The sequence below is a fragment of the Mercenaria mercenaria genome, unplaced genomic scaffold (genome assembly GCF_021730395.1).
Source record: "Mercenaria mercenaria strain notata unplaced genomic scaffold, MADL_Memer_1 contig_1822, whole genome shotgun sequence".
NCBI lineage: Eukaryota > Metazoa > Mollusca > Bivalvia > Venerida > Veneridae > Mercenaria > Mercenaria mercenaria.
Window position 1 is genome coordinate 42742 of NW_026459830.1, and position 16134 is coordinate 58875.

Below are 16134 nucleotides of genomic sequence, written 5' to 3' on the forward strand. Positions count from 1 at the left end.
GTTGAATATTATATATCTAACTTAAAACTTCGGATATATAATTATGATGTGAAGGTGCAAGGAGTTATATACGCTGAAACCAGTTTAACACAACAGGGACTGCGGATGACTTGAAATTGCAGAAAAAAAGCTCTAAATATAGATTCTAAAAATTCCTTTTGCTTGAATGTTAGTCAAAATAATTCGACGTTCAGATTGTTTATATTTGTGACTGGACAATTTAAACGTCAAAACTTTTAAGGACCAAAATAATGGAGGATAATTTAAATCACAGTACATGGTCATGTAAAGTTATTTGTTTTATCGCTTGGGCATGTTGACTTGTGTGTGTCCGGGTTTAACATCTTTTTCAACAATTTTTCAGTCATATAAACGACGGTGTCTACTTGTCATGCTTGGTGCAGTGAGCACAGTGCCCAACTTTATAATGCTGCCTCACTGGAATATCACGCCGTAGGCACGTGGCATAATACCCCACCCAGTCACATTATACTGACACCGGCTGACCAGTCCTAGCACTATCCCCTTAAATTAATGTCGAGCGCCGAGCAAGGAAGCTGCTAGTACCATTTTATACGTCTTTGGTATAACGCGGCCCACAACATACTGCACTCATATCAGACGCTCTACCACTAGGCTACCGAGGCGGTACTGTACACAATAAACGTTAATCGTGTGCAGTATATACATGTGTTTAAATCACCAGAAAATTTGTAATATTGGATATTTAATATTTGATTTTTTTACATTAAATTAAGATTAATCAATGAGGAATTGAATCCCCTTTCGATACATTAAGTTTTATTTGAATTTATGGCCAATTTGTGAAATAATCGACATTTAAACCTATATCAAGTAAAGCATCAGCAGGTATGAAAATTTCATTGGAAGTTGCTTCAACTATTTTGATCTTTTGAGTGTTTTACATGAGTGGGGATATTGCCCATATGAAAAAATTATCTCAGTATTTCCTAGGATTGCGTCAAATTAGTTGGACTAGCTTGAACATGTTGAATCTCAACATAGTCATTATAAGAGATGTAGTCATTACAAATAAATTGTACATGCAAGGGAGAGCACTGCCCCAGAAAGTTTGTGAAGGATTTCATCAGGAATTTCCCAACAGAAATATGTAGAATAAGTTAATTTTTAGTTTGGACGTGACAGTCAGAAGTTATTACGCTGTCCTGAAACGTCCTATTATTTGGACTAATCTTACGTTTAAGATTAATTCATCCTATAATCGCATGTGGGATAATTTAAAGAACAAAATAAACAGTCACAGTGCCACTACATGTATTTGGTCTTAATGTCATATGGTGAGAGAAGTATGCAGCCAAAAGCTGACTCAAACTGAAGACCCCATGCAGAAGGCATATACACTTCCATTCTGTACCAACACCTGTTCCAGATTTTTGCACATTTTGTCATCAATTTTATTGTGCATCTATATATACTGCAAAAAGTAATATATATATATATATATATATATATATATATATATATATATATATATATATATATATATATATATATATCAGCAGGTGCAATGTACAGGTAGTGCACAATGCTCTTTCTGCATAATAATAAACAGATCATCTAAATGTTAAGATATAGAGTAGGAAGATGAGCATTGTGCCCAACCAGTTATGGCACTGATGAGCACATGTACTTTGGGTTTTGATTGTCAGAGTTACTCCCCTTTTTTACTAATATGCCATTTGCCTGTCATGCATAATGAAAGTAAGTATGCTTCAATTTCTGTCTAAATATCCAAGAGGTATAAATTGAGAATGGATGCCAGGGTACTAATTTGTTAATAGCAACTACAGTGCAATTATGGTATATTTTAAATGGACCGGAGTATGAGTTCTCTGTATGTCATTGTAGCAAAACTATTCCATTTCACATAATGTAACTTAAAGTTCCTCACGGGTGTTGGTTTGAAACCTTGCTTGGATTAAAAATTCCTCATGTGAAGAAGTCATCCAACTGGCAGGTAGGTGCCCATATATGCCTGAAACAATTTAATGCCCTGGACTAGGCTGGAGGGCACCTTAATTGGATTTTCCTCCACCACTGAAATCTGAAAAAGTTGCATGCATATGACCTACATTGTTTTGGTGTAACTCTAAACCCAACAAAAACAAAAATATAGTCATTGTTTGTATTTTATTTTATTTTATTTTTTTCGTCTTCTGTAATGTATCCTGGCTGTACAGAAATATATCCAGTTGAACACATGCCCATTGCAGATTTTGGGCAAAAGTTAGATAGTGTCTACAGGTTTCCGCTACAATTCGCCAAATGTTCACAAATGGCCAAAAGATAAAAAAAAAAGTGGCGAAAAAATGTACTTTTATCTTATCTTTAAGCTGATTAGCCAGGACAGTATAGTAAGGTTACATTCCATGTGTATTTTGGTAAAGTATTGCAATTAACGTTGCCATACAAGAAAATAATATATATATATTGAAATCGGTACCATTAAATGCATTATACATATAAATTAAACTGTGAAAATTATATCTGCTTTAAAGCTGACTGGGAAAAGTGGAAGAAAAGCACAGATATATGATATGTAAATGGGGGAAAAGCAAAAGATCACAGAGAACCCTGTATCTCGGTTTGGTAAGTGTTTTAGATAACTTGCTTCTGACAACTTGCACGTGACAATATAAGTCATAGGATGTGTCTCACTTTTGAACATTAAATACCGGTAATTGCTTTTACTGTGCAGGATTTCGGTTTGCTGGAAATTGATATCATAGTCATATTTGTAATACTATATCATTACAATGATGGGTACAAAAAAAAAGATTGTTTCATATTCTTTTTTGTGAACTTTTTGCAATGAAAAATACTCATAGTAAAGAATATGTTCGGACAAAATAATGGCCTAAACCTGACAAAATTGATTATATCTGCTAGAAGTTAAAATTTCTTAATCATTTCTATAATAGAATACAGAATGAACTGAAAGGAGATATAGAGGATATTTGTTTGTTTCAGTGAAATATCAATTTTATTTCACAAGTGAGTATCAAAAACTGATATTTTCACGAGTGGCGAAGCCAGGAGTGAAAATGACTTTTTTGGTGCTCTCGAGTGAAATAAAATTGATATTTCACTGACACAAACAAATTTTCTTTTTATTTCATGTGTAAAACTCTACTTTTGTTGCGTAATTTATAAAATGTCGAAAATGGCGGGAAAGGTCAGCAGAAAGCATAACACAAATGACGTCATTTTAACGACGTCATCGTCATTATGGTCCCCAGTATTCATAACGCTTGGTATACAATTTGACTTCAATCGCGGCGGAGGACCGGAACTAGTTCGCCAAAAACAGTGAAAAATAAAAATGATAATCTACTGTTTCATAACTGTGGATTATCACTTTTATTTCACTGAGAAAACTCTTAGTATAATTCACTGGAAAACATAAAATAAATTGTCTTATCAATACAAAGTTAATTGTCTAACATTATATGAATAATACTGTCATTGTACTAAAATGCACTGTCAAAACACAGTCACAAATGGAAAGTTGCATGATACATGTCAGGCTTTATACATGTCAATACAACATAAACATGTATCAGCATTTGATTACTGATAAAAGTTATTGAAAAATGTAATTTTATACAAGATTTCTAATATTTAGGATAATCTGTCACATATTTCAAAAAATGTTGAGTTCACTTCAATTGTCCATAGATTATATCGGCTGCGCAGAAAGATGCACATAAAAAACTATAGAAATTCCCTTTAAGGAAAGGAAGATATAATAAGTGTTTGTCTTTATTTTCCACTCACTGACAAAAAATATAGTTTTCATGCTAAAATGAAGAAAAGAAAATGTTTAAAATTATTCAGCTGCAAGATGAAATTGCCCCACAGACTTCAAAGTGGTGATGGTAACCTGAGATACAGGAAAATGAAATTTTCAAAGTAAATTCATGATGAAAAATATATTTTATTTGGATATAAATCAGTTCTAGCATCTGCATTTATAAAATTCTTCTAGGGTCTTCCTTGGTGGAAATGTTTTGTCTGACAGCCGATGGTTTAGTTTAATACAGTCCACTTCAACCAGACTGGAGAGAAGACACATGCAACTATCTGGCACGAGATTGTAGGTATGTTTACATTTACACTCAATTCACAGTATTACACACACACATTTAATAATGTATTTTTTTTGGATTTAAAGTAGATATTTTCAACATAACAGATTTGTTTAATATACTAGTGGTTGTTCTTTGTAAGCAGTTTTTCCACATGACAGAGATGAAGGCTCTTTGATTTCTGATGGAATATATTTTAACAGGTTATTTTTATTATACAGTGGTATTTAGTTTATAGTATAGTCTTGGGCCCCGTGGTTGAGTGGTTAAGGTCGCTGACTTCAATTCACTTGCCCCTCATTGACTTGGGGCATTGAATTCTTCATGTGAGGAAGCCATCCAGCTGGCTTACGAAGGTCAGTGGTTCTACCCAGAAGCCCACTCGTGATGAAATAATGCACGGAGAGGCACCTGGGGTCTTCCTCCACTATCAAAGTTGGAAAGTCGTCATATGACCTTAGTATATATATAATAATTGTGTCAGTGAGACGTTAAACGCAACAAAATAAAATAAATTATAGTATAGTCCTTTAATTGAAAGTCAAAGGCCTTACACATTCAGCTTTGTTTACTGGCAACACTACATTGTTTTTAGTTTGAAAATCTATGATGACAATTTCAGCTTTGACTTATAATATTTTACAGTTTAATTCAATGAATTTTCATCTGCACTGAATCAGATATTATTTGTAGTATGTAACACAACAAATAATTTTATAATTTCAGATAGCAGTTAGTGGTGTATTTCAAACTTTTGATGAAGGATGACAAAAAGTTGGACTTTTATAGTCTGGTTTGATTTTTAACTGCTTGAGTGACTGGTAAAACAAATGGTAATACACTTTACAGTTTACTAGAACAGAGTAGTACAGTTAGCATGATGAGTTCCTCATTGGTCAACATTAAATTTTACAGATTTCTTTACCCACAAGGTCACCTACAATCATGTTCTTGAAGAGGAAGTCAGGCATGGTTATTAAATTTAAGCAGGTTTGAAACACAGTCATTGCCTACAATGTAGTCTAGTGTTTCTCTAGGTTGCATGTTCAATCTCCTTGAAAGTGATGTTGATGTCTTACAAAATGGATTTGATTCAAACTTTAAATAATTGTTCCACATCATTTACACATTGGCCATAACTCGGGTAGCAATATATTTTGAATTCTAACACGATCCGCAGCAGTTGCTATATAAACATATAGCGAAATCGCCTATACATGAATCTACGATAAAATATAGCTCTTCCATTCCGCCCTACGATTGTAACACGACTGAGATTCTACTCTGCTTCCGTTATATACCGACTAAATACTCGACTTTTTCAGTGTTATGTAGTAGTAATAAAAAGTACATCAAATTTTCTGAAACAAACAATATCTAACTGATGAATTTATTTGTTTATATTTTACCGTAAGAATATGTTTCAGCCCGGTAAGTTTCAACTTCAACACCAGTGCATCTATGTCTGGTCGTGTGTGTAGTTTACAATTTCTGCGTTGTAGGCACCACAAATGTCAACTAGATTCTACTTTGACAGTAAATAAATTATAATTAATTTTCCAATCTTCCAGACTCAAGTTTTTACGTGTTTATATGCCGCCGCAGTGTTCTGGTGTGTATGTTTCATTGCCATCATGTAGGTGACGTGTACTATTTTTAGAAACTGCATATATAAACCTTGAATTAAGTATTTACCTCTGATTTCTATATCCGACCTTTGATGTTATTGAAAATAACATTTTCGCGGCAATAACTACTTAATACTTTAATTAAAATTTATTGAATATCGGAAAATTCCGTTTGATGCAACGCTTTCCATTCGTGGGGAGGTTTTTATAATAGCATATGGCCAGCCGAATGACAATCGCGCTAAAATGTAGTGCTGTAAAATGCGAAGAATTTACGTGGTTAGAATCGAAATAATAAATATGTTCCAATAATTTTATCAGTTAATAAAATATGGGCAGTCGTTCGGATGCGAATATTAAATCACTCGTGCTACGCACTCGTGATTTAATTATTACGCATCCGAACTCCTGCCCATATTTTATTAACTGATAAAATATAGGCACATATTTATTATTTCTTAATTATACCCCTTTTTACTAAAAATTTCAGGTTAAAGTTCTGATGCACTTTCAGTCTAACTCTATTATTATTACCATATGGATTTGATTCAAACTTAAAATTATTGTTTCACCTCATCATGCACATCATATGACACAAGAGCCATAGCCAGTGCACCATTATTTCATGAATTATGCCCTCTTTTTACTAATAATTTCAGTTCAATTTTGATGCCTTTTTCCATATCTCAGTTTTTACTAAATGAATTCATCCACATTGGGGTCATTAAACACTCAAGTGGAAGTCCCAGCTTCCTCATATGTTCTGTTTCACTATCCATCATCGAAATTGTAGAATACGCTGTTTCTTGTGAAAGCTCTTGTTGTTATACTTTTGGGACTTAATGTCCACATGTACGGTTTTAGAATTTGAATCAAGACTTTGCTACAAATTATTTTGCTTTTTATAGGTTTGTATGGCATGGTGAACAGAATAGACTGACTATCTCGTCAGCAGACATCTTTACATGTACTAAACTAGTACCTGAAATTTACTGAGAGAATATGCACACATGAAACAAGGTAATCGATGAGAGCTGTGGAATAAATCTGTTGGAAAAAAATGGAACTTCAAATTATAGCTCAACTCTTTAAACGTTTTTGAAGTAGAACTGTTTTATTACAATATTATTGACAAAATAAATATTAGTTGATTTTTAGCTCAACTATTTGAAGAATATGGACGGGTATACTACTCACCCCAGTGTTGGCGCTAGTTAAAAGTCTTTATGAAATGGTAATATCTCGTATACCATCAAAGATATTTACTTCATACTTGGAGCAGTATTTTATTATAACAGTCTCTACCAGTAGGCAAGATAACATAACTCTGTCAGGTATTTTGGTTGAATTATGGTCCTTTTTGGAATTGGAAATTGGTAAAGATTTCGTACAAGTCCATGTTTTGTAAAAACTATTTGACATGTAGCTTTGAAACTTTGAACACTTGGTTATGATATAAATATCTGTACGTAAGCAAAAGTACATAACTCTATCAAGTATTTTGGCTAAATTATGGCCCTTTTTTGACTTGGAAATTGGTTCAGTTCTCGTACAAGTTAGTGTTATGTCAAAATTATTTGAAATGTGGCTTAGGAACTTTGAACACTTGTTTATTGTCATGATCTTCATCTGTAGGCAAAAGTCTAGTATTTTGGCTGAATTATGGCCTCTTTTGGACTTGGAAATCAGTTAAATTTTTCATACCAGTCCATTTTTTGCCTAACCTGTTTGTCAACTTTGACCACTTGTTTACCATCATAGTCTACCTACATGTAAGTAGGGAAGACTACATAACTAGGACAAGGACTTCAGCTGAGTTGTAGCCCTTATCTGTCACCAAAATTATGGTAGTGAAGGTTTGCACACTATTGAGTATTCCATATTTTGTCTAAACTGTTTGATATATGGCTTTGAAACTTTGAACACTTGCAGACCATCATGGTCACACATTGCCATACAGTGCAAGGCTTATCCAAATCCACAAATACATATACATGTACATTGTTTGTCTTATCCATTTTTCTTCTTTTGTCTTCCATCAGTTCTTCAAATAGTTTAGTGCGCAGTCAACAGACAGCTCTTGTTTAACTCAACTAAGAACAAAGTGCTCTGGTTGAGCTATTGTGATCACTCACTGTCTGTCAAGGCTCAGATGAAATCTTCTCTGAAACTAATGAATTGAATTGGAAAAAAACTGGGTTAGTAGCATCCAGTGCTTTATTTGCTATTTATACAGTCAATACAGACTGTTTCCCTTGGCAAAATAGCTATATTTTCCCTTTAAGTAATATATTTCCCTTAAAGAAGGTCATATTTACCCTTGAAATTAGAAAAAAAGAAAAATGTACTAAATATGCATGGTGAATAGTGTTCAAATGTCATTGTTTATATATTTTTCAACCCCATTTACCCAAATGTTGCTTTAAATTTACATCTCGTGCAGCTGTTCACACTAAATATGATTACTTCTCATCAGGCACCAAATTCATAAGAAAATTAGCATCATTTTTTTTCGAGCCTACTTGTGGAAGAGAAGACATACCCTAGTTGTCCAAATGGCGGTTCAGTGAATGTATGTGCGTGCCTGTGTCCGGATTTTTTTGTACTGTTTATAACTTTGACATGCTTGGAGCAATCTTGTTTATATTTGGCATAATTTAAACTCAGTGTGTCGTTATGTCATGCGCAAACCCCAGGTTCCTATCTCTAAGGTCAAGGTCATAGTTGGAGGTCAAAGGTCATGTCAGATCTTGTCCGGCCCATCACTTCAACGTGCGTAGAGGAATCATGTTTATATTTGGTATGAATGTTAACCTCAGTGAGGCAAAGTGTCATGCACAAACCTAAGGTTCCTATCTCCAAGTTCAAGGTCACAGTTGGAGGTCAGAGGTCATATCAGAGCTTGTCCGGCCCATTACTTTGACATACATTGAGGAACCTTGTTTTTATTTGGCATGAATGTTTAACTCAATAAGACAGACTCTTATTTCAAAGGTCATAGTTATTTTTCCCTTCTGAGGTTTATCATTCTTTTTTCCCCTTTAGAAAGGTGCAGGTTATTCTGAAAAAAAAATCACTCCTGGCATGGCTTTCTTTCAAGTTTGTTCAAAATGTATTAACTTGACTCCTTTCAGGGGCTGCTAGAGGTTAGAGCCAAAGTTGAAAAAAAGAAACACTTTAAATGACTACTTCTCATGAAAGTCTGGATGAATCTTCATCAGACTTATCTGTAGCATCATTATAATGTCCTCTTCCAAATTTATTCAAATGTTGGCACTTGAGCCCATTTAGGGGCCTCAAGAGATAAAAATAGAAATAAGCCTTCTACCCATGAAAAGTTTGATTGATTTGCACCTAACTTGGTTCTTTAGCACCATTGTTAGTACCTCTCCCAAATCAAAATGAGGACACCCAGCCCCTTTTTAGGGGCGATGTGAGCTAAATATAGAAACATCTTTAAACAAACTCTTATTAACTACTGGATGCATGTATATCAAACTTGGTCAGTAGCATCATTATAAGGTCCGCTCCAAATATTTTTGTAAATGGGGGCACTTGGACCTTTTTGGGTCAGCTAGAGGTAAAAATATAACCATTGTAAAGAGACATCCTAAAACACCCTGGTCCATGAGACTGTGTATTTTTTCTATCCGTTGATGATGACCTATGAATCTGTTTGTCATCTGTCACACTGATTCATGTAATCAACTTCAGCTGCCTGTGGAAATTTCAACACCTAGCATGTTATAGTCCACATCCCAAGACACACACTCTTTAGCCTACGTAAGCTCTGAAATGTGAGGGATACAGAGCTATGATGGCCCTCTTGTTACAATTTTTTTAAGTGAAGTTACATGTACTTGTGTTTGACACATCGATACATCGCTCAAGTATTTTCAGTGTCATTAGCTTGACTGGCTGAATAGTCATTAGTGAGAGCTGTTCTACTCTCTCAGGTCACACCTTGATTAAAAATGTTTGCCAGATGGTCAGTAATACAATATATGTATTGGATGGAAACTTTACACAAGGCTTCCTGTCACCATACCTACTTAAATAACCAAGTTAGATATTTAATATTGGTTTAAATTTGTACAATTCATTAAAATACCTTCTCATCCAACATATGTTCTAAATAAAGCTAGATAACTGGTTAAAATTAAGTTTTGCATGATAGTTGATATCATTGCCATAATTTTGTTTGAACTTGTAATAAATTGCTATAATGTGATTCACTTTTGTTTCCAGATTATATACCTTTTTTAACTTAGAACTTTTTGAATATTCTTGTGCACTCTGTATGGACAGCTATTGTTGTTATGGCCCTCTCATTAAAAATTAGGAGGAAACACATAGTGTAAATGTGTGCACAATATTTTGTTCAGCCGAGAACTTTGTTCTGTATTGTCTGATTTTTAAATAACTTGGTACAAATATTCACTATCGGAAGAAAACCTGTCGCATTCAAGAACCATACCCATGTCAAAACTTGAGATCAAAGATTTAAGGTCATTTTCTTGTCTTGTCTTAAACTTTTTTTGTGCATACATACACCACCCATCACAGCACAAATAAAAAAATATATTTAACTTTGCAGTTTCATTTTATTGTATGTGTTTTTTGTGATATTTTGTTGTATCATTAATGCCCCACTCACCCACGCACAGGTAATATGAAAGTTTACATATATAGTCTTTTGTCGTCAATAAGTGACTTATGAGCATATTTACACATAAAACACCTTTTGTAAATTTATATCATAGTTATGTGAAATGATGAACTAGCATTTATATTGTAGATATCCAATGGAGTACTTCAAAAGACAGTCTGGTTCTGTTTCTTCATAGAACATTGAAAAAGCCTTTCGCCTTGACATTTAAGCAAGTGTAAAGAATACCTTATTGAAGTTCTTCAGTAGAGAGACCACAAAAAATAGAGGGACATGCTGTACTACAACTTGTCAAACAGACCATTATAGCTGTCACAAAATGGAGCAAACACTCATATCTGAATAAACGTCAAAGTGCTTAGCTTGATTTCCTTACTAAAACATGATGTTAATCAAAGTTTAAAAGTTATACAATTTTTGTATGTTTTAGCCCTCTACATGAAAACAGGAATCATTGTAATTCGGAAGTGATGTCAGTGAAGTTGGACATAAAAAGACCACAGTATGATATACTGTAATTACCAGTGAAGGAAACAGCAGTGCCATAAGAAACTATTCAATACATGTATTTGGAAAAATTAAAAATTTATAATAAAACTGAAGTTATCATGTACAGTAATTATAATTCAGGATTTCAGAGTGGACTGATTTACTGAAACTATTGCAGTTTAGTAGCCAAGCACTTTCTTAAACTGTTGTAATAGATCACAATTTCTTATAGATTATTATCAAAAACTTTTTATCAGATAAAAGTGGCTGTTGACACCTTATTTGTGACTAGTGAATTAAAAACTAATAACTAGTAAGATTCTTCTGGGAAACAAATTGTCATAATGCCTTCTGAGCACAAGCAAACGTCTTTAGATATAGTAAAACATGTACTGTGTTATCTCAGGTTATACAAATGCATTTTTATATAGTAAAAGAACTACCTTGTTTTGGTCAATGGTTAGTTGATCAGGGTCAATAGTAATTTTTCTTGGCTGAATAATTTATACATTGACTACTTATCAGAAATGCTGTTTTAAATACAAGTTTCTTAATATTTTTGATATCTTACAAATGAACATTGATTTAGAATTAGAAAAAAATATTTTTATTATTTGAGAAAAAAAGTTTTAGCTCCACTGAGTACAAAGTGCTCATGGTAAGCTTTTAGGATTGTTGGATGTCAGCCGTCTGTCTGTATGTTGTCCATATTTTCTTTAAAGAACATCTCACAGACCATTAAGTCAGTTTCAATCAAAATTTTCAGGAATGTCCTTTGGTGGTCCTCTATCAGATTCTGAAAATCTGTGTCATCCAGACTGAATTCTGGATGCCACTGTACCAAAATAAATACACCTTGGAACCACTGACCGGTTTTTGGTATAATTTCACAGAAATGTTTTTTTGGTGACCCTCTACCAAATTTTTCAAAACATTCTATTTTCTTAAAAAAAGCATGGCCGCCAGGTGGTGGATTAATTAGTTTTCTCTATATGGCTGTATGGAAAACTTTGAATATTTCTGAAACTACTGGCCCAGTTTCTAAATAATTTCACAGCAATGTACTTTAAGTGAATCTATACCAAATAATTCTTTTTCGTTGATAAACATGGCTGCTGGGGGATAGGGTTAATTTTCCTTGAAAGGCTATATAGTTTTGCTAGACTTGAAAATTCTTCTCCTTTAAAAGTGCTGGACCAATTTAAAAATAATTCTAAAGAAATGATTTTTTTTACAATCCACTAAATTAAATGTGCTTGAAATAATTTTGTTCCTGAAACACATGACTGTCTGAGGGTGGGGTTTGTTTTCCCTATATGGCTATGTGGAACAAAATTGAATACGGTCTCTCAAACCACTAGTATGATTTCAAATAATTTAACAGTTGTATTCATTGAGTAACCATGCACCAAATTCCTGCATGTCATGTTGATTTGTTAAAAAAAAACTGTTTACAGATGAGGCTGGTTAACTCTTTTTGGCTATTTTCAAATCTCTGAAGCTTTTGTACAGATCTCAAAATGATTTCAGAGCAGTGTACCTTAAGTGACCCTTTACAAAAACTGAAAACCATGTTGATTTGTTTAAAAAAATATGGCTGCCAGAGATGAGCTAGTTTTACTCTATTTGGCTGTATAAAAAAAATTAAAAGAAATCTCTGAAGCTACTAACCCAGATTCAAAAATAATTTCACAATGTGCCGATGGTAACTCTCGCATTAACCCCACCCCCCTCTCCCCACCCCAAAATGACTGCCTCTTAGAACCCCATGTCATCATTTCCCCTCTCTTCACCCTTCTGCCACACATAAACACATTATTGCACAGTTTTATTTAGTGGATTTTTTTTAATCCCCCACCAGCTGTGGTAGGGGGTTATAGGAATGGTCTCCATACATCCTTCCGTAACATTTTGTCTGCTCTGTATCTCCTATACCCCTTGAAGGATTTTCATGAAACTTGGGTCAAATGATAACCTCATCAAGACGATGTGCAGAACCCATGAGTCAGCCAAGTCGGCTCAAGGTAAAGGTCACAACTCGAGGTCAAAGGATTGAGCCATCTGTTTTGTGTCCGCTCTGTATCTCGTAAACCCCTTGAAGGATAATCATGAAACTTGGATCAAATGATCACCTCATCAAGGCAATATGCAGAACTTGTTAGTCAGCCATATTAGCTCAAGGTCAAGGTCACAACTCAAGGTCAACTACTATACCCTTCCATTTTGTGTCCACTGTATTCCTAAACCCCTTGAAGGATTTTCATCAAACTTGGGTCAAATGATCACCTCATCAAGAACTCATGAGTCAGCCATGTCGTCACAATCAAGGTCAAAGTTTGAGCTCTTTATCTCCTAAACCCTTAAAGGATTTTCATGAACTTTGGTTAAATGATCACCTCATCAGGATGATGTGCAGAAGTCATGGGTCAGTTCAAGGTCAAGGTCACAGCTCAAGGTCAAAGTTTACCCTTTCACTATCCATAACATTGGCGGGGGATTTAGCTGTCTTTCAAACTGCCTTGTTCTTGTCAGAAAACGCTATCTTTAATTTCAAATCATTTTACTAATGTTGCATGACCATCTACCAAAACTGTTGAAGCCAGTTGTGTATCTCGGGTGAATAAACTGGAATCATCATTGTCTCTTGTTTAGCAATGTGTTCTGCAAAATTCTTTAATGTCAGTTTTTTACAAAAACCTGGAAATTGTTGACTTTTAAAACCAAGGAAATAGTTAGGAATCTGACTTCGAACCCTTGCCAGACTTTATTCAGACTATGTATATTCACAGCCAGTAATCTTTTTCATAAAATAAATGTTGATTTTAATTATAAAATATATGAATATATTTGTCATCTGTTTCTAACCAGGTGCATCATTTTTACTTTTTAGCTTACCTGAGAATAATTTGTTCAGGTGTGATTGCTCTGTGTTTGTTGTCATGTATAATCAACAATTTGGCTGTTAACACTCAAGGTCAGAATATTACCCAGAATAATATGTTTAACCAGTTGGTTGTAGGCTCATCTGGGGTCAAAAACTAGGTCACTGGGTCAATTAATGGGAAAACTATGTTGTTAAGTTGTTCCTCTGAAGGTGCTTGTGACAATAATTTATTCAGACTTAACAGTAGACAATTCCAGCAAGAATTATAACTGTAGATTCTCACAAGTGTCTTTTTACACTCTGCTTCTGTTGCTAATTTTGTCCTAAACTCAGGATCTGTCTGATTTAAATGTTCAATCTTTGAAACATATAGAATTGACCATATCTCCTTTTCGCATTCTTGTTCTGTAGTTGCATGTCCAGGAAGTCATACAACAGACTTAATTAATCAAGAAAAGGCCAGAATACCTTTAAAACCATTTTGGATATTTCAAAGTCTTTATGTAATACTAAGTGCTGCAGTTATAAATTGAATTTTTACCACACCATGACAATTATTACAAAAGTCAAAACAAGTTAGGTAAACACACAGTCCAGTTTTATGTACCCGTTAAAATCTTTCACTCATAAACACACATCTATAACTTACTAGAAATTTCTAATATGTATATCAATAAACTTCTAGTCACTGAAGAGTAATAGAACAGAACAGAACAGAACAGAACAGATATTTTATTCAGACTTGTACGTAGTACATTGTCTAATTCACATAGTTCACATATATACTGTCAACGTGAAAATAAACATGAAATAAAGGACAAGTTACAAACAATAGATACAAAATAAATATAATTAAACAAATATAATGATAATCTGGAGAATGAACATGAAAATTTAGGCTTCAACATTTAAAAGTGCATTTCTAATAGTAAGAGCTTCTTTAACATATCTGGATAGGTGAATAAGTTCTGCTTTATTAGTTGTATTTAAAAGTTGTATAAATTTATATACTGATGGATGTCTATAATAAAAAGCTTTTAAATATTTCTTTCTAATATCAGCGTAACATCTACATATACAAAACAAAGTGGTATTCATCCTCAATATCCAAAGAATTACAACATAAGCAGTGTCTTTCCTCACGAGGAATTCGATTTCTATTATATCTGCCAGTCTGTATTCTGAGGGGCAGACCACTCATCCTAAGTCTACAGAAATAAAATCTAAAACATCTTGGCAGAATATCTAAATAACGTTCATATTCAAAAGAACATTTAACATTTTTATACATATACAAAACAGAGCTGTTTTCCAAATTAGCATACCATTCTTGTTTAACAGAGTCAATGATGCGACATTTAAATTCGCGCAAAAAACTATTCTTATTTATACCGCTAGAATTACCAAACATATATGAAAATCCATAATCGTTCAAAAGCTTTTTGACGTTTGAAACCCAGTTTTTAAGACCATTATTGCTATCATCTAATGCTAAATTATACACTGTTTTTAATATTATATTATCAGTATCAACAATTTTCAACCAATACTTTATTATTCTTACATATCTATGTACATATAAAGGATATCTTCCCAGTTCACCATAGATATATATAGAACAACAGCTGTTTGTAATTTTGTATTGTTTCATCTTAACATTTGAACAAATGAACTCAAAAACAAGGTTCATCTACCAACTACTGGCAACCATCCTATGAAGATTGATTAACGATATAATATATATATATAATAGAACAACAGCTGTTTGTAATTTTGTATTGTTTCATCTTAACATTTGAACAAATGAACTCAAAAACAAGGTTCATCTACCAACTACTGGCAACCATCCTATGAAGATTGATTAACGAAATGCTCTTTAATTATGGAACAGACCATTTTTAGCTCCTCTGTTCAGAGAATACGGGTGCTATTCTACTTGCCCTGGCGTTGGCGTGAGCTTTCTTGGTTAAAGTTTTTCAGCATCCATTGTTTTTCTTTGTTACTACTGCTTATATCTTACTGTAACTTCACATAAACATTGTCCAGCATATATACAAAGTTATACAGTGCAGGGGCAGGGCCCATTATACCCATGGTCAAGGTCACCAAATTGTTATACTTGGAATTATTATTTTCATGTTAATTTTTTTCGAAAGCTTTGTTTATAGACATATCTTTGGTACTTCAAAAGATAATGACTTGAAATTGAAAATATTTCTTTATAATCATCATCTGCATGTGTGGTGTGGTTACAATTCTCATTTTTAAACTCTGATTGTATTTTTGACAGAATTATGCCCCATTAATACTTTCAGGATTTTGGCAATTTTCACT

At 33.6% G+C, this 16134-nt stretch overlaps 1 long non-coding RNA gene across 2 annotated transcripts; it reads left to right on the forward strand.

Moving 5' to 3' along the window:
• The first annotated feature begins 1539 nt into the window (after window positions 1-1539).
• Window positions 1540-11364, forward strand: LOC128551905 (uncharacterized). 2 transcript variants are annotated; one of them, XR_008368918.1, is made up of 5 exons: window positions 1540-1743; window positions 2541-2631; window positions 4031-4142; window positions 4857-4963; window positions 10557-11364. It is a non-coding gene; the product is annotated as an uncharacterized LOC128551905 (long non-coding RNA). The 2 variants fall into 2 exon arrangements; XR_008368919.1 differs by lacking the exon at window positions 10557-11364 and adding an exon at window positions 6667-6681.
• Window positions 11365-16134: the final 4770 nt, after the last annotated feature.